The sequence below is a fragment of the Channa argus genome, unplaced genomic scaffold (genome assembly GCF_033026475.1).
Source record: "Channa argus isolate prfri unplaced genomic scaffold, Channa argus male v1.0 Contig013, whole genome shotgun sequence".
In the NCBI taxonomy this organism is placed as follows: Eukaryota; Metazoa; Chordata; class Actinopteri; order Anabantiformes; family Channidae; genus Channa; species Channa argus.
The window spans coordinates 406,270-429,934 of record NW_027125232.1 but is presented as its reverse complement, the minus strand read 5'-3'; the positions used below and the strand labels follow the sequence as shown (position 1 = coordinate 429,934).

At 39.9% G+C, this 23,665-nt stretch overlaps 6 non-coding genes across 6 annotated transcripts; all 6 read right to left on the bottom strand.

Moving 5' to 3' along the window:
• Nucleotides 1-5,875: 5,875 nt before the first annotated feature.
• Nucleotides 5,876-5,948, bottom strand: trnar-ccu (transfer RNA arginine (anticodon CCU)). The gene has a single exon. It is a non-coding gene; the product is annotated as a tRNA-Arg (tRNA).
• Nucleotides 5,949-10,239: 4,291 nt separating this feature from the next.
• Nucleotides 10,240-10,311, bottom strand: trnal-caa (transfer RNA leucine (anticodon CAA)). The gene has a single exon. It is a non-coding gene; the product is annotated as a tRNA-Leu (tRNA).
• Nucleotides 10,312-15,105: 4,794 nt separating this feature from the next.
• Nucleotides 15,106-15,178, bottom strand: trnar-ccu (transfer RNA arginine (anticodon CCU)). Its single transcript has one exon. It is a non-coding gene; the product is annotated as a tRNA-Arg (tRNA).
• A 4,291-nt stretch (nucleotides 15,179-19,469) lies between these two features.
• trnal-caa (transfer RNA leucine (anticodon CAA)) lies at nucleotides 19,470-19,541 on the bottom strand. The gene has a single exon. It is a non-coding gene; the product is annotated as a tRNA-Leu (tRNA).
• A 1,535-nt stretch (nucleotides 19,542-21,076) lies between these two features.
• Nucleotides 21,077-21,149, bottom strand: trnar-ccu (transfer RNA arginine (anticodon CCU)). Its single transcript has one exon. It is a non-coding gene; the product is annotated as a tRNA-Arg (tRNA).
• A 1,447-nt stretch (nucleotides 21,150-22,596) lies between these two features.
• trnar-ccu (transfer RNA arginine (anticodon CCU)) lies at nucleotides 22,597-22,669 on the bottom strand. The gene has a single exon. It is a non-coding gene; the product is annotated as a tRNA-Arg (tRNA).
• Between the last annotated feature and the right edge of the window lie 996 nt (nucleotides 22,670-23,665).

Sequence of the window (23,665 nt, the reverse complement as noted above, 5' to 3'; positions counted from 1 at the left end):
TTAGAAGCATCCTGTCTCAAAGTGATGCCGAAAAACTTGTCCATGCATTTGTTACTTCTAGGTTGGACTACTGTAATTCCCTACTTCTGGGGTGTCCTAATAACTCTCTAAAAAGCCTTCAATTAATCCAAAATGCTGCAGCAAGAGTGCTGACTGGATTAGGAAAGAGAGATCATATTTCACCTTCACTAGCTTCTCTTCATTGGCTTCCCATAAAATCTAGAATAGAGTTCAAAACCCTCCTCCTTACATACAAAGCTCTTAATGGTCAAGCTCCATCATATTTAATAGATCTCATAGTCCTGTATCGCCCAATTAGACCACTTCGATCCCAAAATACTGGCCTACTTGTGGTTCCCAGAGTTTGCAAAAGTAGAATGGGAGGCAGAGCCTTTAGCTATCAAGCTCCTCTCCTGTTGAACCAGCTTCCAATCCAAATTCGGGGAGCAGACACCCTCTCTACTTTTAAGACTAGGCTTAAAACTTTCCTTTTTGATAAAGCTTATAGTTAAAAATCCTCACTCAACGCCAGTGCCTTATCCATTAGGCCACTGGGGCATCTCAAACACCTTTACTCATCAGTTCTTCCACCAAACAGTTGCTTCCTAGACAGAGCATAATGTGAGACATGCCATGTTGGCTTTGGGTAACACAATAATGGCCCCAAATGCAGTAGATATAGTGAGTAGAAGGGAAATTTTTAAAAGTGCAAAGAAAAAGATGTGAAACACGTAGAAACTAGATTGCCATGCTGATATGAAACTGGCATTGTACCCCAGATTGGACTCGAACCCTTTGGGTAGCACAATAATGACAATAAAAGCAGTTAGTATAGTAAGATGGAGGAAAGCATTTGAAAGAGCAGAGAAAAGAATGTGAAATATACAATAATTGCATTCCCAAGCGGATATGCATCTGGAATTGTACAGTAGGTGAATATGTACTTTCTGTATCTGGTTCACTTTACTAAGAGGTTGTAAAGGCCCTAAGTCAGCTTACAAAACACAGTTAGCAGAGGATGGTTTCGACCCATCGACCTCTGGGTTTTGGGCCCAGCACGCTTCCGCTGCGCCACTCTGCTTTCAACCACACCAGATTGGAGTCGAACCCTTTGGGTAACACAATAATGACAATAAAAGCAGTTAGTATAGTAAGATGGAGGAAAGCATTTGAAAGAGCAGAGAAAAGAATGTGAAATATACAAAAATTGCATTCCCAAGCTGATATGCATCTGGAATTGTACAGTAGGCGAATATGTATTTTCTGTATCTGGTTCACTTTACTAAAAGGTTGTAAAGGCCCTAAGTCAGCTTACAAAACACAGTTAGCAGAGGATGGTTTCGATCCATCGACCTCTGGGTTATGGGCCCAGCACGCTTCCGCTGCGCCACTCTGCTTTCAACCACGCCAGATTGGACTCGAACCCTTTGGGTAACACAATAATGACAATAAAAGCAGTTAGTATAGTAAGATGGAGGAAAGCATTTGAAAGAGCAGAGAAAAGAATGTGAAATATACAAAAATTGCATTCCCAAGCTGATATGCATCTGGAATATTACAGTAGGTGAATATGTACTTTCTGTATCTGGATCACTTTACTTAAAGGTTGTAAAGGCCCTAAGTCAGCTTACAAAACACAGTTAGCAAAGGATGGTTTCAATCTATTGACCTCTGGGTTATGGGCCCAGCACGCTTCAGCTGCGCCACTCTGCTGTCAACCACCCCAGATGGGACTCGAACCCTTTGGGTAATACAACTGCTCATACTGAACCAAAACCCAAAACTTTTAAATGTGGATTATTAAACATCAGATGTCTCTCTTCTAAATCTTTGTTAGTAAATGACTTGATAAATGATCATCAAATTGGTTTATTTTGTCTCACTGAAACATGGTTGCAGCAGGAAGAATATGTCAGTTTAAATGAGTCAACCCCCCAAAGTCATATTAATTATCATGTTCCTAGATGCACAGGCCGAGGTGGAGGAGTAGCAGCAATATTTCACTCTAGCTTATCAATAATTCCTAGACCTAAACATAGTTATACCTCATTTGAGAGTCTTACTCTTAGCCTTTCACACCCAAACTGGAAAACTCAAAAACCACTATTATTGGTTATCGTGTACCGTCCTCCAGTCCCTTATTCAGAGTTTTTGATTGAATTTTCTGATTTTCTATCTGATTTAGTGCTTAGTACAGATAAAGTCATTATAGTGGGTGACTTTAACATTCATGTAGATGCTGACAGTAACTGTCTGAGCACTGCGTTTAATTCATTATTAGATTCAATTGGTTTTTCCCAAAATGTAAATAAACCCACTCATTGTTTTAGTCACACGTTAGACCTTGTCCTTACATATGGCATTGAAACTGATAATTTAATAGTATTTCCTCATAATTCTCTTCTGTCTGACCATTTTCTAATAACATTTGAATTTACAATAACGGACTATACAGCAGTTAGGAAAAAATTCCACTACAGCAGATGTTTATCTGAAAATGCTGTGAATACATTTAAAGAAATTATTTCTTCATCTTTTTCACCACCATGTGTCAATACTATGGTGAGTAGCCATCTTACTCCTGTGCAAATTGATTATTTAGTTGACGATTCTGCCGCCTCACTGCGTAGGATACTAGATACAGTTGCCCCTTTGAAATAGAAGGCAGTGAATCAGAGGAGCCGACCTCCATGGTACAATTCACAAATGCACAGCTTAAAGCAGGCAACACGAAAGTTAGAGAGGAAGTGGCGTTCCACTAATTTAGAAGAATCCCGGTTAGCCTGGAAAAACAGTTTAAAAACATACAAAAAAGCTCTCCGTGATGCCAGAACAGCATATTATTCCGCATTAATAGAGGAAAACAAGAACAACCCCCGGTTTCTGTTCAGCACTGTAGCCAGGCTGACTAAGAGCCATAGTTCTGTTGAGCCTAGTATTCCCTTAACTTTGAGCAGCAATGACTTTATGACTTTCTTTACTAGTAAAATTGTAGCCATTAGGGAAAAGATTCACCAGATCCTCCCTACAAATATTACGGCTAGATCTTCATGTACAACAGCTATAGAATCCTCAATAAGGCCCCAATCCATCTTAGACTGCTTTTCACCCATAGATCTCACTGAGCTAAGTTCAACTACCGCCTCCTCAAAACTAACAACATGTCTTTTAGACCCTGTTCCAACCAAATTGCTTAAAGATGTTCTACCTTTAATAGACACTTTCATATTAGATTTGATTAACCTATCTTTAGAAACTGGCTATGTACCAAAGGCCTATAAAGTTGCTGTAATCAAACCATTACTTAAAAAACCTTGTCTTGATCCAGGGGATTTAGCCAACTATAGACCAATATCAAATCTCCCGTTTATTTCTAAAATCCTTGAAAAAGTAGTTGCAAAACAATTATGTGATCACCTTTACAGGAATAATTTGTATGAAGACTTTCAGTCAGGATTTAGAGCTCATCACAGTACAGAAACAGCACTGGTAAAAGTCTCCAATGATCTTCTCCTGGCTTCAGATAATGGACTTGTGTCTGTACTCGTCTTACTAGACCTTAGTGCCGCATTTGACATCATTGACCACAACATTTTATTACAGAGACTAGAACATGGATTTGGGATTAAAGGAACCACATTACATTGGTTTAAATCTTATCTGTCAGACAGATTCCAACTTGTTCATGTTAATGATGACTCTTCTTTATGCACCAAAGTCAGCTATGGAGTTCCACAGGGCTCTGTGTTAGGACCAATACTTTTTAATCTCTACATGTCACCTTTAGGCAAAATCATTAGGAAACATTCCATAAACTTCCACTGATATGCAGATGATACCCAGCTCTATTTATCTGTGAAACCAGAAGATACTAACCAATTAGTCAAATTTGAAGCATGTCTAAAAGACATAAAGAACTGGATGTCCTACAATTTCCTACTTCTAAATTCAGACAAAACTGAAATCATCCTCTTTGGGCCTAAAAACATGAGAAATATGCTGTCTAACAATATAGTTACTCTAGATGACATAACTTTGGCCTCTAGTACTACGGTGAGGAACCTTGGAGTTATCTTTGACCAAGATTTGGCGTTTACGTCACATAAAAGACAAATGTCTAGAACAGCCTTCTTCCACCTACGGAACATTGCTAAAATTAGAAGCATCCTGTCTCAAAGTGATGCCGAAAAACTGGTCCATGCATTTGTTACTTCTAGGTTGGACTACTGTAATTCCCTACTTCTGGGGTGTCCTAATAACTCTCTAAAAAGCCTTCAATTAATCCAAAATGCTGCAGCAAGAGTGCTGACTGGATTAGGAAAGAGAGATCATATTTCACCTTCACTAGCTTCTCTTCATTGGCTTCCCATAAAATCTAGAATAGAGTTCAAAACCCTCCTCCTTACATACAAAGCTCTTAATGGTCAAGCTCCATCATATTTAAAAGATCTCATAGTCCTGTATCGCCCAATTAGACCACTTCGATCCCAAAATACTGGCCTACTTGTGGTTCCCAGAGTTTGCAAAAGTAGAATGGGAGGCAGAGCCTTTAGCTATCAAGCTCCTCTCCTGTGGAACCAGCTTCCAATCCAAATTCGTGGAGCAGACACCCTCTCTACTTTTAAGACTAGGCTTAAAACTTTCCTTTTTGATAAAGCTTATAGTTAAAAATCCTCACTCAACGCCAGTGCCTTATCCATTAGGCCACTGGGGCATCTCAAACACCTTTACTCATCAGTTCTTCCACCAAACAGTTGCTTCCTAGACAGAGCATAATGTGAGACATGCCATGTTGGCTTTGGGTAACACAATAATGGCCCCAAATGCAGTAGATATAGTGAGTAGAAGGGAAATTTTTAAAAGTGCAAAGAAAAAGATGTGAAACACGTAGAAACTAGATTGCCATGCTGATATGAAACTGGCATTGTACCCCAGATTGGACTCGAACCCTTTGGGTAGCACAATAATGACAATAAAAGCAGTTAGTATAGTAAGATGGAGGAAAGCATTTGAAAGAGCAGAGAAAAGAATGTGAAATATACAATAATTGCATTCCCAAGCTGATATGCATCTGGAATTGTATAGTAGGTGAATATGTACTTTCTGTATCTGGTTCACTTTACTAAGAGGTTGTAAAGGCCCTAAGTCAGCTTACAAAACACAGTTAGCAGAGGATGGTTTCGATCCATCGACCTCTGGGTTATGGGCCCAGCACGCTTCCGCTGCGCCACTCTGCTGTCAACCACCCCAGATGGTACTCGAACCCTTTGGGTAACACAATAATGACAATAAAAGCAGTTAGTATAGTAAGATGGAGGAAAGCATTTGAAAGAGCAGAGAAAAGAATGTGAAATATACAAAAATTGCATTCCCAAGCTGATATGCATCTGGAATTGTACAGTAGATGAATATGTACTGTCTGTATCTGGTTCATTTTACTAAGACATTGTAAAGGCCTTAAATACCCTTACAAAACACAGTTAGCAGAGGATGGTTTCGATTCATCGCCCTCTGGGTTATGGGCCCAGCACGCTTACGCTGCGCCACTCTGCTTTGAACCACACCAGATTTCACTCGAACCCTTTGGGTAATACAATAATGACAATAAAAGCAGTTAGTATAGTAAGATGGAGGAAAGCATTTGAAAGAGCAAAGAAAAGAATGTGAAATATACAAAAATTGCATTCCCAAGCTGATATGCATCTGGAATTGTACAGTAGGTGAATATGTACTTTCTGTATCTGGTTCACTTTACTAAAAAGTTGTAAAGGCCCTAAGTCAGCTTACAAAACACAGGTAGCAGAGGATGGTTTCGATCCATCGACCTCTGGGTTATGGGCCCAGCACGCTTCCGCTGCGCCACTCTGCTGTCAACCACCCCAGATGGGATTTGAACCCACAATCACTGGCTTAGGAGGCCAGTGCCTTATCCATTAGGCCACTGGGGCATCTCAAACACCTTTACTCATCAGTTCTTCCACCAAACAGTTGCTTCCTATACAGAGCATAATGTGAGACATGCCATGTTGGCTTTGGGTAACACAATAATGGCCCCAAATGCAGTAGATATTGTGAGTAGAAGGGAAATTTTTAAAAGTGCAAAGAAAAAGATGTGAAACACATAGAAACTAGTTTCCAATGCTGATATGAAACTGGCATTGTACCCCAGATTGGACTCGAACCCTTTGGGTAACACAATAATGACAATAAAAGCAGTTAGTATAGTAAGATGGAGGAAAGCATTTGAAAGAGCAGAGAAAAGAATGTGAAATATACAATAATTGCATTCCCAAGCTGATATGCATCTGGAATTGTACAGTAGGTGAATATGTACTTTCTGTATCTGGTTCACTTTACTAAAATGTTGTAAAAGCCCTAAGTCAGCTTACAAAACACAGTTAGCAGAGGATAGTTTCGAACCGTCGACCTTTGGGTTATGGGCCCAGCACGCTTCCGCTGCGCCACTCTGCTGTCAACCACTCCAGATGGGACTCGAACCCTTTGGGTAACACAATAATGACAATAAAAGCAGTTAGTATAGTAAGATGGAGGAAAGCATTTGAAAGAGCAGAGAAAAGAATGTGAAATATACAAAAATTGCATTCCCAAGCTCATATGCATCTGGAATTGTACAGTAGGTGAATATGTACTTTCTGTATCTGGTTCACTTTACTAAAAGGTTGTAAAGGCCCTAAGTCAGCTTACAAAACACAGTTAGCAGAGGATGGTTTCGATCCATCGACCTCTGGGTTATGGGCCCAGCACGCTTCCGCTGCGCCACTCTGCTTTGAACCAAACCAGATTGGACTCGAACCCTTTGGGTAATACAACTGCTCATACTGAACCAAAACCCAAAACTTTCAAATGTGGATTATTAAATATCAGATCTCTCTCTTCTAAATCTTTGTTAGTAAATGACTTGATAAATGATCATCAAATTGGTTTATTTTGTCTCACTGAAACGTGGTTGCAGCAGGAAGAATATGTCAGTTTAAATGAGTCAACCCCCCAAAGTCATATTAATTATCATGTTCCTAGATGCACAGGCCGAGGTGGAGGAGTAGCAGCAATATTTCACTCTAGCTTATCAATAATTCCTAGACCTAAACATAGTTATACCTCATTTGAGAGTCTTACTCTTAGCCTTTCACACCCAAACTGGAAAACTCAAAAACCACTATTATTGGATATCGTGTACCGTCCTCCAGTCCCTTATTCAGAGTTTTTGATTGAATTTTCTGATTTTCTATCTGATTTAGTGCTTAGTACAGATAAAGTCATTATAGTGGGTGACTTTAACATTCATGTAGATGCTGACAGTAACTGTCTGAGCACTGCGTTTAATTCATTATTAGATTCAATTGGTTTTTCCCAAAATGTAAATAAACCCACTCATTGTTTTAGTCACACGTTAGACCTTGTCCTTACATATGGCATTGAAACTGATAATTTAATAGTATTTCCTCATAATTCTCTTCTGTCTGACCATTTTCTAATAACATTTGAATTTACAATAACGGACTATACAGCAGTTAGGAAAAAATTCCACTACAGCAGTTGTTTATCTGAAAATGCTGTGAATACATTTAAAGAAATTATTTCTTCATCTTTTTCACCACCATGTGTCAATACTATGGTGAGTAGCCATCTTACTCCTGTGCAAATTGATTATTTAGTTGACGATTCTGCCGCCTCACTGCGTAGGATACTAGATACAGTTGCCCCTTTGAAATAGAAGGCAGTGAATCAGAGGAGCCGACCTCCATGGTACAATTCACAAATGCACAGCTTAAAGCAGGCAACACGAAAGTTAGAGAGGAAGTGGCGTTCCACTAATTTAGAAGAATCCCGGTTAGCCTGGAAAAACAGTTTAAAAACATACAAAAAAGCTCTCCGTGATGCCAGAACAGCATATTATTCCGCATTAATAGAGGAAAACAAGAACAACCCCCGGTTTCTGTTCAGCACTGTAGCCAGGCTGACTAAGAGCCATAGTTCTGTTGAGCCTAGTATTCCCTTAACTTTGAGCAGCAATGACTTTATGACTTTCTTTACTAGTAAAATTGTAGCCATTAGGGAAAAGATTCACCAGATCCTCCCTACAAATATTACGGCTAGATCTTCATGTACAACAGCTATAGAATCCTCAATAAGGCCCCAATCCATCTTAGACTGCTTTTCACCCATAGATCTCACTGAGCTAAGTTCAACTACCGCCTCCTCAAAACTAACAACATGTCTTTTAGACCCTGTTCCAACCAAATTGCTTAAAGATGTTCTACCTTTAATAGACACTTTCATATTAGATTTGATTAACCTATCTTTAGAAACTGGCTATGTACCAAAGGCCTATAAAGTTGCTGTAATCAAACCATTACTTAAAAAACCTTGTCTTGATCCAGGGGATTTAGCCAACTATAGACCAATATCAAATCTCCCGTTTATTTCTAAAATCCTTGAAAAAGTAGTTGCAAAACAATTATGTGATCACCTTTACAGGAATAATTTGTATGAAGACTTTCAGTCAGGATTTAGAGCTCATCACAGTACAGAAACAGCACTGGTAAAAGTCTCCAATGATCTTCTCCTGGCTTCAGATAATGGACTTGTGTCTGTACTCGTCTTACTAGACCTTAGTGCCGCATTTGACACCATTGACCACAACATTTTATTACAGAGACTAGAACATGGATTTGGGATTAAAGGAACCACATTACATTGGTTTAAATCTTATCTGTCAGACAGATTCCAACTTGTTCATGTTAATGATGACTCTTCTTTATGCACCAAAGTCAGCTATGGAGTTCCACAGGGCTCTGTGTTAGGACCAATACTTTTTAATCTCTACATGTCACCTTTAGGCAAAATCATTAGGAAACATTCCATAAACTTCCACTGATATGCAGATGATACCCAGCTCTATTTATCTGTGAAACCAGAAGATACTAACCAATTAGTCAAATTTGAAGCATGTCTAAAAGACATAAAGAACTGGATGTCCTACAATTTCCTACTTCTAAATTCAGACAAAACTGAAATCATCCTCTTTGGGCCTAAAAACATGAGAAATATGCTGTCTAACAATATAGTTACTCTAGATGACATAACTTTGGCCTCTAGTACTACGGTGAGGAACCTAGGAGTTATCTTTGACCAAGATTTGGCGTTTACGTCACATAAAAGACAAATGTCTAGAACAGCCTTCTTCCACCTACGGAACATTGCTAAAATTAGAAGCATCCTGTCTCAAAGTGATGCCGAAAAACTTGTCCATGCATTTGTTACTTCTAGGTTGGACTACTGTAATTCCCTACTTCTGGGGTGTCCTAATAACTCTCTAAAAAGCCTTCAATTAATCCAAAATGCTGCAGCAAGAGTGCTGACTGGATTAGGAAAGAGAGATCATATTTCACCTTCACTAGCTTCTCTTCATTGGCTTCCCATAAAATCTAGAATAGAGTTCAAAACCCTCCTCCTTACATACAAAGCTCTTAATGGTCAAGCTCCATCATATTTAATAGATCTCATAGTCCTGTATCGCCCAATTAGACCACTTCGATCCCAAAATACTGGCCTACTTGTGGTTCCCAGAGTTTGCAAAAGTAGAATGGGAGGCAGAGCCTTTAGCTATCAAGCTCCTCTCCTGTGGAACCAGCTTCCAATCCAAATTCGGGGAGCAGACACCCTCTCTACTTTTAAGACTAGGCTTAAAACTTTCCTTTTTGATAAAGCTTATAGTTAAAAATCCTCACTCAACGCCAGTGCCTTATCCATTAGGCCACTGGGGCATCTCAAACACCTTTACTCATCAGTTCTTCCACCAAACAGTTGCTTCCTAGACAGAGCATAATGTGAGACATGCCATGTTGGCTTTGGGTAACACAATAATGGCCCCAAATGCAGTAGATATAGTGAGTAGAAGGGAAATTTTTAAAAGTGCAAAGAAAAAGATGTGAAACACGTAGAAACTAGATTGCCATGCTGATATGAAACTGGCATTGTACCCCAGATTGGACTCGAACCCTTTGGGTAGCACAATAATGACAATAAAAGCAGTTAGTATAGTAAGATGGAGGAAAGCATTTGAAAGAGCAGAGAAAAGAATGTGAAATATACAATAATTGCATTCCCAAGCGGATATGCATCTGGAATTGTACAGTAGGTGAATATGTACTTTCTGTATCTGGTTCACTTTACTAAGAGGTTGTAAAGGCCCTAAGTCAGCTTACAAAACACAGTTAGCAGAGGATGGTTTCGATCCATCGACCTCTGGGTTTTGGGCCCAGCACGCTTCCGCTGCGCCACTCTGCTTTCAACCACACCAGATTGGAGTCGAACCCTTTGGGTAACACAATAATGACAATAAAAGCAGTTAGTATAGTAAGATGGAGGAAAGCATTTGAAAGAGCAGAGAAAAGAATGTGAAATATACAAAAATTGCATTCCCAAGCTGATATGCATCTGGAATTGTACAGTAGGCGAATATGTATTTTCTGTATCTGGTTCACTTTACTAAAAGGTTGTAAAGGCCCTAAGTCAGCTTACAAAACACAGTTAGCAGAGGATGGTTTCGATCCATCGACCTCTGGGTTATGGGCCCAGCACGCTTCCGCTGCGCCACTCTGCTTTCAACCACGCCAGATTGGACTCGAACCCTTTGGGTAACACAATAATGACAATAAAAGCAGTTAGTATAGTAAGATGGAGGAAAGCATTTGAAAGAGCAGAGAAAAGAATGTGAAATATACAAAAATTGCATTCCCAAGCTGATATGCATCTGGAATATTACAGTAGGTGAATATGTACTTTCTGTATCTGGATCACTTTACTTAAAGGTTGTAAAGGCCCTAAGTCAGCTTACAAAACACAGTTAGCAAAGGATGGTTTCAATCTATTGACCTCTGGGTTATGGGCCCAGCACGCTTCAGCTGCGCCACTCTGCTGTCAACCACCCCAGATGGGACTCGAACCCTTTGGGTAATACAACTGCTCATACTGAACCAAAACCCAAAACTTTTAAATGTGGATTATTAAACATCAGATCTCTCTCTTCTAAATCTTTGTTAGTAAATGACTTGATAAATGATCATCAAATTGGTTTATTTTGTCTCACTGAAACATGGTTGCAGCAGGAAGAATATGTCAGTTTAAATGAGTCAACCCCCCAAAGTCATATTAATTATCATGTTCCTAGATGCACAGGCCGAGGTGGAGGAGTAGCAGCAATATTTCACTCTAGCTTATCAATAATTCCTAGACCTAAACATAGTTATACCTCATTTGAGAGTCTTACTCTTAGCCTTTCACACCCAAACTGGAAAACTCAAAAACCACTATTATTGGTTATCGTGTACCGTCCTCCAGTCCCTTATTCAGAGTTTTTGATTGAATTTTCTGATTTTCTATCTGATTTAGTGCTTAGTACAGATAAAGTCATTATAGTGGGTGACTTTAACATTCATGTAGATGCTGACAGTAACTGTCTGAGCACTGCGTTTAATTCATTATTAGATTCAATTGGTTTTTCCCAAAATGTAAATAAACCCACTCATTGTTTTAGTCACACGTTAGACCTTGTCCTTACATATGGCATTGAAACTGATAATTTAATAGTATTTCCTCATAATTCTCTTCTGTCTGACCATTTTCTAATAACATTTGAATTTACAATAACGGACTATACAGCAGTTAGGAAAAAATTCCACTACAGCAGATGTTTATCTGAAAATGCTGTGAATACATTTAAAGAAATTATTTCTTCATCTTTTTCACCACCATGTGTCAATACTATGGTGAGTAGCCATCTTACTCCTGTGCAAATTGATTATTTAGTTGACGATTCTGCCGCCTCACTGCGTAGGATACTAGATACAGTTGCCCCTTTGAAATAGAAGGCAGTGAATCAGAGGAGCCGACCTCCATGGTACAATTCACAAATGCACAGCTTAAAGCAGGCAACACGAAAGTTAGAGAGGAAGTGGCGTTCCACTAATTTAGAAGAATCCCGGTTAGCCTGGAAAAACAGTTTAAAAACATACAAAAAAGCTCTCCGTGATGCCAGAACAGCATATTATTCCGCATTAATAGAGGAAAACAAGAACAACCCCCGGTTTCTGTTCAGCACTGTAGCCAGGCTGACTAAGAGCCATAGTTCTGTTGAGCCTAGTATTCCCTTAACTTTGAGCAGCAATGACTTTATGACTTTCTTTACTAGTAAAATTGTAGCCATTAGGGAAAAGATTCACCAGATCCTCCCTACAAATATTACGGCTAGATCTTCATGTACAACAGCTATAGAATCCTCAATAAGGCCCCAATCCATCTTAGACTGCTTTTCACCCATAGATCTCACTGAGCTAAGTTCAACTACCGCCTCCTCAAAACTAACAACATGTCTTTTAGACCCTGTTCCAACCAAATTGCTTAAAGATGTTCTACCTTTAATAGACACTTTCATATTAGATTTGATTAACCTATCTTTAGAAACTGGCTATGTACCAAAGGCCTATAAAGTTGCTGTAATCAAACCATTACTTAAAAAACCTTGTCTTGATCCAGGGGATTTAGCCAACTATAGACCAATATCAAATCTCCCGTTTATTTCTAAAATCCTTGAAAAAGTAGTTGCAAAACAATTATGTGATCACCTTTACAGGAATAATTTGTATGAAGACTTTCAGTCAGGATTTAGAGCTCATCACAGTACAGAAACAGCACTGGTAAAAGTCTCCAATGATCTTCTCCTGGCTTCAGATAATGGACTTGTGTCTGTACTCGTCTTACTAGACCTTAGTGCCGCATTTGACATCATTGACCACAACATTTTATTACAGAGACTAGAACATGGATTTGGGATTAAAGGAACCACATTACATTGGTTTAAATCTTATCTGTCAGACAGATTCCAACTTGTTCATGTTAATGATGACTCTTCTTTATGCACCAAAGTCAGCTATGGAGTTCCACAGGGCTCTGTGTTAGGACCAATACTTTTTAATCTCTACATGTCACCTTTAGGCAAAATCATTAGGAAACATTCCATAAACTTCCACTGATATGCAGATGATACCCAGCTCTATTTATCTGTGAAACCAGAAGATACTAACCAATTAGTCAAATTTGAAGCATGTCTAAAAGACATAAAGAACTGGATGTCCTACAATTTCCTACTTCTAAATTCAGACAAAACTGAAATCATCCTCTTTGGGCCTAAAAACATGAGAAATATGCTGTCTAACAATATAGTTACTCTAGATGACATAACTTTGGCCTCTAGTACTACGGTGAGGAACCTTGGAGTTATCTTTGACCAAGATTTGGCGTTTACGTCACATAAAAGACAAATGTCTAGAACAGCCTTCTTCCACCTACGGAACATTGCTAAAATTAGAAGCATCCTGTCTCAAAGTGATGCCGAAAAACTGGTCCATGCATTTGTTACTTCTAGGTTGGACTACTGTAATTCCCTACTTCTGGGGTGTCCTAATAACTCTCTAAAAAGCCTTCAATTAATCCAAAATGCTGCAGCAAGAGTGCTGACTGGATTAGGAAAGAGAGATCATATTTCACCTTCACTAGCTTCTCTTCATTGGCTTCCCATAAAATCTAGAATAGAGTTCAAAACCCTCCTCCTTACATACAAAGCTCTTAATGGTCAAGCTCCATCATATTTAAAAGATCTCATAGTCCTGTATCGCCCAATTAGACCACTTCGATCCCAAAATACTGGCCTACTTGTGGTTCCCAGAGTTTGCAAAAGTAGAATGGGAGGCAGAGCCTTTAGCTATCAAGCTCCTCTCCTGTGGAACCAGCTTCCAATCCAAATTCGTGGAGCAGACACCCTCTCTACTTTTAAGACTAGGCTTAAAACTTTCCTTTTTGATAAAGCTTATAGTTAAAAATCCTCACTCAACGCCAGTGCCTTATCCATTAGGCCACTGGGGCATCTCAAACACCTTTACTCATCAGTTCTTCCACCAAACAGTTGCTTCCTAGACAGAGCATAATGTGAGACATGCCATGTTGGCTTTGGGTAACACAATAATGGCCCCAAATGCAGTAGATATAGTGAGTAGAAGGGAAATTTTTAAAAGTGCAAAGAAAAAGATGTGAAACACGTAGAAACTAGATTGCCATGCTGATATGAAACTGGCATTGTACCCCAGATTGGACTCGAACCCTTTGGGTAGCACAATAATGACAATAAAAGCAGTTAGTATAGTAAGATGGAGGAAAGCATTTGAAAGAGCAGAGAAAAGAATGTGAAATATACAATAATTGCATTCCCAAGCTGATATGCATCTGGAATTGTATAGTAGGTGAATATGTACTTTCTGTATCTGGTTCACTTTACTAAGAGGTTGTAAAGGCCCTAAGTCAGCTTACAAAACACAGTTAGCAGAGGATGGTTTCGATCCATCGACCTCTGGGTTATGGGCCCAGCACGCTTCCGCTGCGCCACTCTGCTGTCAACCACCCCAGATGGTACTCGAACCCTTTGGGTAACACAATAATGACAATAAAAGCAGTTAGTATAGTAAGATGGAGGAAAGCATTTGAAAGAGCAGAGAAAAGAATGTGAAATATACAAAAATTGCATTCCCAAGCTGATATGCATCTGGAATTGTACAGTAGATGAATATGTACTGTCTGTATCTGGTTCATTTTACTAAGACATTGTAAAGGCCTTAAATACCCTTACAAAACACAGTTAGCAGAGGATGGTTTCGATTCATCGCCCTCTGGGTTATGGGCCCAGCACGCTTACGCTGCGCCACTCTGCTTTGAACCACACCAGATTTCACTCGAACCCTTTGGGTAATACAATAATGACAATAAAAGCAGTTAGTATAGTAAGATGGAGGAAAGCATTTGAAAGAGCAAAGAAAAGAATGTGAAATATACAAAAATTGCATTCCCAAGCTGATATGCATCTGGAATTGTACAGTAGGTGAATATGTACTTTCTGTATCTGGTTCACTTTACTAAAAAGTTGTAAAGGCCCTAAGTCAGCTTACAAAACACAGGTAGCAGAGGATGGTTTCGATCCATCGACCTCTGGGTTATGGGCCCAGCACGCTTCCGCTGCGCCACTCTGCTGTCAACCACCCCAGATGGGATTTGAACCCACAATCACTGGCTTAGGAGGCCAGTGCCTTATCCATTAGGCCACTGGGGCATCTCAAACACCTTTACTCATCAGTTCTTCCACCAAACAGTTGCTTCCTATACAGAGCATAATGTGAGACATGCCATGTTGGCTTTGGGTAACACAATAATGGCCCCAAATGCAGTAGATATTGTGAGTAGAAGGGAAATTTTTAAAAGTGCAAAGAAAAAGATGTGAAACACATAGAAACTAGTTTCCAATGCTGATATGAAACTGGCATTGTACCCCAGATTGGACTCGAACCCTTTGGGTAACACAATAATGACAATAAAAGCAGTTAGTATAGTAAGATGGAGGAAAGCATTTGAAAGAGCAGAGAAAAGAATGTGAAATATACAATAATTGCATTCCCAAGCTGATATGCATCTGGAATTGTACAGTAGGTGAATATGTACTTTCTGTATCTGGTTCACTTTACTAAAATGTTGTAAAAGCCCTAAGTCAGCTTACAAAACACAGTTAGCAGAGGATAGTTTCGAACCGTCGACCTTTGGGTTATGGGCCCAGCACGCTTCCGCTGCGCCACTCTGCTGTCAACCACTCCAGATGGGACTCGAACCCTTTGGGTAACACAATAATGACAATAAAAGCAGTTAGTATAGTAAGATGGAGGAAAGCATTTGAAAGAGCAGAGAAAAGAATGTGAAATATACAAAAATTGCATTCCCAAGCTCATATGCATCTGGAATTGTACAGTAGGTGAATATGTACTTTCTGTATCTGGTTCACTTTACTAAAAGGTTGTAAAGGCCCTAAGTCAGCTTACAAAACACAGTTAGCAGAGGATGGTTTCGATCCATCGACCTCTGGGTTATGGGCCCAGCACGCTTCCGCTGCGCCACTCTGCTTTGAACCAAACCAGATTGGACTCGAACCCTTTGGGTAATACAACTGCTCATACTGAACCAAAACCCAAAACTTTCAAATGTGGATTATTAAATATCAGATCTCTCTCTTCTAAATCTTTGTTAGTAAATGACTTGATAAATGATCATCAAATTGGTTTATTTTGTCTCACTGAAACGTGGTTGCAGCAGGAAGAATATGTCAGTTTAAATGAGTCAACCCCCCAAAGTCATATTAATTATCATGTTCCTAGATGCACAGGCCGAGGTGGAGGAGTAGCAGCAATATTTCACTCTAGCTTATCAATAATTCCTAGACCTAAACATAGTTATACCTCATTTGAGAGTCTTACTCTTAGCCTTTCACACCCAAACTGGAAAACTCAAAAACCACTATTATTGGATATCGTGTACCGTCCTCCAGTCCCTTATTCAGAGTTTTTGATTGAATTTTCTGATTTTCTATCTGATTTAGTGCTTAGTACAGATAAAGTCATTATAGTGGGTGACTTTAACATTCATGTAGATGCTGACAGTAACTGTCTGAGCACTGCGTTTAATTCATTATTAGATTCAATTGGTTTTTCCCAAAATGTAAATAAACCCACTCATTGTTTTAGTCACACGTTAGACCTTGTCCTTACATATGGCATTGAAACTGATAATTTAATAGTATTTCCTCATAATTCTCTTCTGTCTGACCATTTTCTAATAACATTTGAATTTACAATAACGGACTATACAGCAGTTAGGAAAAAATTCCACTACAGCAGTTGTTTATCTGAAAATGCTGTGAATACATTTAAAGAAATTATTTCTTCATCTTTTTCACCACCATGTGTCAATACTATGGTGAGTAGCCATCTTACTCCTGTGCAAATTGATTATTTAGTTGACGATTCTGCCGCCTCACTGCGTAGGATACTAGATACAGTTGCCCCTTTGAAATAGAAGGCAGTGAATCAGAGGAGCCGACCTCCATGGTACAATTCACAAATGCACAGCTTAAAGCAGGCAACACGAAAGTTAGAGAGGAAGTGGCGTTCCACTAATTTAGAAGAATCCCGGTTAGCCTGGAAAAACAGTTTAAAAACATACAAAAAAGCTCTCCGTGATGCCAGAACAGCATATTATTCCGCATTAATAGAGGAAAACAAGAACAACCCCCGGTTTCTGTTCAGCACTGTAGCCAGGCTGACTAAGAGCCATAGTTCTGTTGAGCCTAGTATTCCCTTAACTTTGAGCAGCAATGACTTTATGACTTTCTTTACTAGTAAAATTGTAGCCATTAGGGAAAAGATTCACCAGATCCTCCCTACAAATATTACGGCTAGATCTTCATGTACAACAGCTATAGAATCCTCAATAAGGCCCCAATCCATCTTAGACTGCTTTTCACCCATAGATCTCACTGAGCTAAGTTCAACTACCGCCTCCTCAAAACTAACAACATGTCTTTTAGACCCTGTTCCAACCAAATTGCTTAAAGATGTTCTACCTTTAATAGACACTTTCATATTAGATTTGATTAACCTATCTTTAGAAACTGGCTATGTACCAAAGGCCTATAAAGTTGCTGTAATCAAACCATTACTTAAAAAACCTTGTCTTGATCCAGGGGATTTAGCCAACTATAGACCAATATCAAATCTCCCGTTTATTTCTAAAATCCTTGAAAAAGTAGTTGCAAAACAATTATGTGATCACCTTTACAGGAATAATTTGTATGAAGACTTTCAGTCAGGATTTAGAGCTCATCACAGTACAGAAACAGCACTGGTAAAAGTCTCCAATGATCTTCTCCTGGCTTCAGATAATGGACTTGTGTCTGTACTCGTCTTACTAGACCTTAGTGCCGCATTTGACACCATTGACCACAACATTTTATTACAGAGACTAGAACATGGATTTGGGATTAAAGGAACCACATTACATTGGTTTAAATCTTATCTGTCAGACAGATTCCAACTTGTTCATGTTAATGATGACTCTTCTTTATGCACCAAAGTCAGCTATGGAGTTCCACAGGGCTCTGTGTTAGGACCAATACTTTTTAATCTCTACATGTCACCTTTAGGCAAAATCATTAGGAAACATTCCATAAACTTCCACTGATATGCAGATGATACCCAGCTCTATTTATCTGTGAAACCAGAAGATACTAACCAATTAGTCAAATTTGAAGCATGTCTAAAAGACATAAAGAACTGGATGTCCTACAATTTCCTACTTCTAAATTCAGACAAAACTGAAATCATCCTCTTTGGGCCTAAAAACATGAGAAATATGCTGTCTAACAATATAGTTACTCTAGATGACATAACTTTGGCCTCTAGTACTACGGTGAGGAACCTAGGAGTTATCTTTGACCAAGATTTGGCGTTTACGTCACATAAAAGACAAATGTCTAGAACAGCCTTCTTCCACCTACGGAACATTGCTAAAATTAGAAGCATCCTGTCTCAAAGTGATGCCGAAAAACTTGTCCATGCATTTGTTACTTCTAGGTTGGACTACTGTAATTCCCTACTTCTGGGGTGTCCTAATAACTCTCTAAAAAGCCTTCAATTAATCCAAAATGCTGCAGCAAGAGTGCTGACTGGATTAGGAAAGAGAGATCATATTTCACCTTCACTAGCTTCTCTTCATTGGCTTCCCATAAAATCTAGAATAGAGTTCAAAACCCTCCTCCTTACATACAAAGCTCTTAATGGTCAAGCTCCATCATATTTAATAGATCTCATAGTCCTGTATCGCCCAATTAGACCACTTCGATCCCAAAATACTGGCCTACTTGTGGTTCCCAGAGTTTGCAAAAGTAGAATGGGAGGCAGAGCCTTTAGCTATCAAGCTCCTCTCCTGTGGAACCAGCTTCCAATCCAAATTCGGGGAGCAGACACCCTCTCTACTTTTAAGACTAGGCTTAAAACTTTCCTTTTTGATAAAGCTTATAGTTAAAAATCCTCACTCAACGCCAGTGCCTTATCCATTAGGCCACTGGGGCATCTCAAACACCTTTACTCATCAGTTCTTCCACCAAACAGTTGCTTCCTAGACAGAGCATAATGTGAGACATGCCATGTTGGCTTTGGGTAACACAATAATGGCCCCAAATGCAGTAGATATAGTGAGTAGAAGGGAAATTTTTAAAAGTGCAAAGAAAAAGATGTGAAACACGTAGAAACTAGATTGCCATGCTGATATGAAACTGGCATTGTACCCCAGATTGGACTCGAACCCTTTGGGTAGCACAATAATGACAATAAAAGCAGTTAGTATAGTAAGATGGAGGAAAGCATTTGAAAGAGCAGAGAAAAGAATGTGAAATATACAATAATTGCATTCCCAAGCGGATATGCATCTGGAATTGTACAGTAGGTGAATATGTACTTTCTGTATCTGGTTCACTTTACTAAGAGGTTGTAAAGGCCCTAAGTCAGCTTACAAAACACAGTTAGCAGAGGATGGTTTCGATCCATCGACCTCTGGGTTTTGGGCCCAGCACGCTTCCGCTGCGCCACTCTGCTTTCAACCACACCAGATTGGAGTCGAACCCTTTGGGTAACACAATAATGACAATAAAAGCAGTTAGTATAGTAAGATGGAGGAAAGCATTTGAAAGAGCAGAGAAAAGAATGTGAAATATACAAAAATTGCATTCCCAAGCTGATATGCATCTGGAATTGTACAGTAGGCGAATATGTATTTTCTGTATCTGGTTCACTTTACTAAAAGGTTGTAAAGGCCCTAAGTCAGCTTACAAAACACAGTTAGCAGAGGATGGTTTCGATCCATCGACCTCTGGGTTATGGGCCCAGCACGCTTCCGCTGCGCCACTCTGCTTTCAACCACGCCAGATTGGACTCGAACCCTTTGGGTAACACAATAATGACAATAAAAGCAGTTAGTATAGTAAGATGGAGGAAAGCATTTGAAAGAGCAGAGAAAAGAATGTGAAATATACAAAAATTGCATTCCCAAGCTGATATGCATCTGGAATATTACAGTAGGTGAATATGTACTTTCTGTATCTGGATCACTTTACTTAAAGGTTGTAAAGGCCCTAAGTCAGCTTACAAAACACAGTTAGCAAAGGATGGTTTCAATCTATTGACCTCTGGGTTATGGGCCCAGCACGCTTCTGCTGCGCCACTCTGCTGTCAACCACCCCAGATGGGACTCGAACCCACAATCCCTGGCTTAGGAGGCCAGTGCATTATCCATTAGGCCACTGGGGCATCACAAACACCTTTACTCCTCAGTTCTTCCAACTAACAGTTGCTTCCTATATAGAGCATAATGTGAGACATGCCATGTTGGCTTTGGGTAACACAGTAATGGCCCCAAATGCAGTAGATATAGTGAGTAGAAGGGAAAAGATGTGAAATACGTAGAAACTAGATTGCCATGCTGAGATGAAACTGGCATTGTACACCAGATTGGACTCGAACCCTTTGGGTAACACAATAATGACAATAAAAGCAGTTAGTATAGTAAGATGGACGAAAGCATTTGAAAGAGCAGAGAAAGGAATTTGAAATATACAAAAATTGCATTCCCAAGCTGATATGCATCTGGAATTGTACAGTAGATGAATATGTACTGTCTGTATCTGGTTCATTTTACTAAGACATTGTAAAGGCTCTAAATCACTTTACAAAACACAGTTAGCAGAGGATGGATTCGATCCATCGACCTCTGGGTTATGGGCCCAGCACACTTCTGCTGCGCCACTCTGCTTTCAACCAAACCAGATTGGACTCGAACCCTTTGGGTAACACAATAATGACAATAAAAGCAGTTAGTATAGTAAGATTGAGGAAAGCATTTGAAAGAGCAGAGAAAAGAATGTGAAATATACAAAAATTGCATTCCCAAGCTGATATGCATCTGGAATTGTACAGTAGGTGAATATGTACATTCTGTATCTGGTTCACTTTACTAAAAAGTTGCAAAGGCCCTAAGTCAGCTTACAAAACACAGTTAGCAGAGGATGGTTTCGATCCATCGACCTCTGGGTTATGGGCCCAGCACGCTTCCGCTGCGCCACTCTGCTGTCAACCACCCCAGATGGGACTTGAACCCACAATCCCTGGCTTAGGAGGCCAGTGCCTTATCCATTAGGCCACTGGGGCCTCTCAAACACCTTTACTCATCAGTTCTTCCACCAAACAGTTGCTTCCTAGACAGAGCATAATGTGAGACATGCCATGTTGGCTTTGGGTAACACAATAATGGCCCCAAATGCAGTAGATATAGTGAGTAGAAGGGAAATTTTTAAAAGTGCAAAGAAAAAGATGTGAAACACGTAGAAACTAGATTGCCATGCTGATATGAAACTGGCATTGTACCCCAGATTGGACTCGAACCCTTTGGGTAGACCAATAATGACAATAAAAGCAGTTAGTATAGTAAGATGGAGGAAAGCATTTGAAAGAGCAGAGAAAAGAATGTGAAATATACAATAATTGCATTCCCAAGCGGATATGCATCTGGAATTGTACAGTAGGTGAATATGTACTTTCTGTATCTGGTTCACTTTACTAAGAGGTTGTAAAGGCCCTAAGTCAGCTTACAAAACACAGTTAGCAGAGGATGGATTCGATCCATCGACCTCTGGGTTATGGGCCCAGCACACTTCTGCTGCGCCACTCTGCTTTCAACCAAACCAGATTGGACTCGAACCCTTTGGGTAACACAATAATGACAATAAAAGCAGTTAGTATAGTAAGATGGAGGAAAGCATTTGAAAGAGCAGAGAAAAGAATGTGAAATATACAATAATTGCATTCCCAAGCGGATATGCATCTGGAATTGTACAGTAGGTGAATATGTACTTTCTGTATCTGGTTAACTTTACTAAGAGGTTGTAAAGGCCATAAGTCAGCTTACAAAACACAGTTAGCAGAGGATGGATTCGATCCATCGACCTCTGGGTTATGGGCCCAGCACGCTTCCGCTGCGCCACTCTGCTGTCAACCACCCCAGATGGGACTTGAACCGACAATCCCTGGCTTAAGAGGCCAGTGCCTTATCCATTAGGCCACTGGGGCCTCTCAAACACCTTTACTCATCAGTTCTTCCACCAAACAGTTGCTTCCTAGACAGAGCATAATGTGAGACATGCCATGTTGGCTTTGGGTAACACAATAATGGCCCCAAATGCAGTAGATATAGTGAGTAGAAGGGAAATTTTTAAAAGTGCAAAGAAAAAGATGTGAAACACGTAGAAACTAGATTGCCATGCTGATATGAAACTGGCATTGTACCCCAGATTGGACTCGAACCCTTTGGGTAGCACAATAATGACAATAAAAGCAGTTAGTATAGTAAGATGGAGGAAAGCATTTGAAAGAGCAGAGAAAAGAATGTGAAATATACAATAATTGCATTCCCAAGCTGATATGCATCTGGAATTGTATAGTAGGTGAATATGTACTTTCTGTATCTGGTTCACTTTACTAAGAGGTTGTAAAGGCCCTAAGTCAGCTTACAAAACACAGTTAGCAGAGGATGGTTTCGATCCATCGACCTCTGGGTTATGGGCCCAGCACGCTTCCGCTGCGCCACTCTGCTGTCAACCACCCCAGATGGGACTTGAACCCACAATCCCTGGCTTAGGAGGCCAGTGCCTTATCCATTAGGCCACTGGGGCATCTCAATCACCTTTACTCATCAGTTCTTCCACCAAACAGTTGCTTCCTATACAGAGCATAATGTGAGACATGCCATGTTGGCTTTGGGTAACACAATAATGGCCCCATATGCAGTAGATATAGTGAGTTCAATTCAATTCAACTTTATTTATATAGTGCCAATTCACAACAAAGTCATCTCAGGGCACTTTACAGAATAAAGTCAAGATTATAAAGATATATAAAGAGAACCCAACAATTCCCCCTGGAGCAAGCCATAGGCAACAGTGGAGAGGAAAAACTCCCTTTAACGGAAGAAACCTCCAGCAGAACCAGGCTCAGGGTGGACGGCCATTTGCCTCGACCGGTTGGGGTGAGTGGAAAGGGGAGAGGGAAAAGAACAGAGCAACAAAAAGCAACAACAAAACATTGGGCAGATTGGTAGGACCAGTAGCTTCACGCTGGAAGACACACAGCTTCAAAGCCGGGGGACACCTGCAGAAAGGGACAGAGAGAAGGGGACAGAGGATGACAAAGACAACTACGGGAGAGAACACACAGAGTTAATGACATACAGTGGTGACAATTGCGGGATGAGAGGAGAGGAGAGATGGTCAAGAGGAGGAAAGGAGCTCAGTGCATTGGGGGGTGGGTCCCCCAGCAGTCTAAGCCTATGGCAGCATAACTATAAATAACTATATGCTTTATTAAAAAGGAAGGTTTTAAGCCTAGACTTAAAAGTAGAGAGGCTGTCTGCTTCCCGAATCTGAACTGGGAGCTGGTTTCACAAGAGAGGAGCTTGATAGCTAAAGGCTCTACCTCCCATTCTACTTTTGGAAATTCTGGGAACCACAAGTAGGCCTGCATTCTGAGAGCAAAGTGGTCTACTGGGATGATATGGTGCTATGAGGTCTTCTAAATATGATGGAGCCTGACCATTCAGAGCTTTATATGTAAGAAGCAGGGTTTCAAATTCTATTCTACATTTAATTGGAAGCCAATGGAGAGAAGCTAGT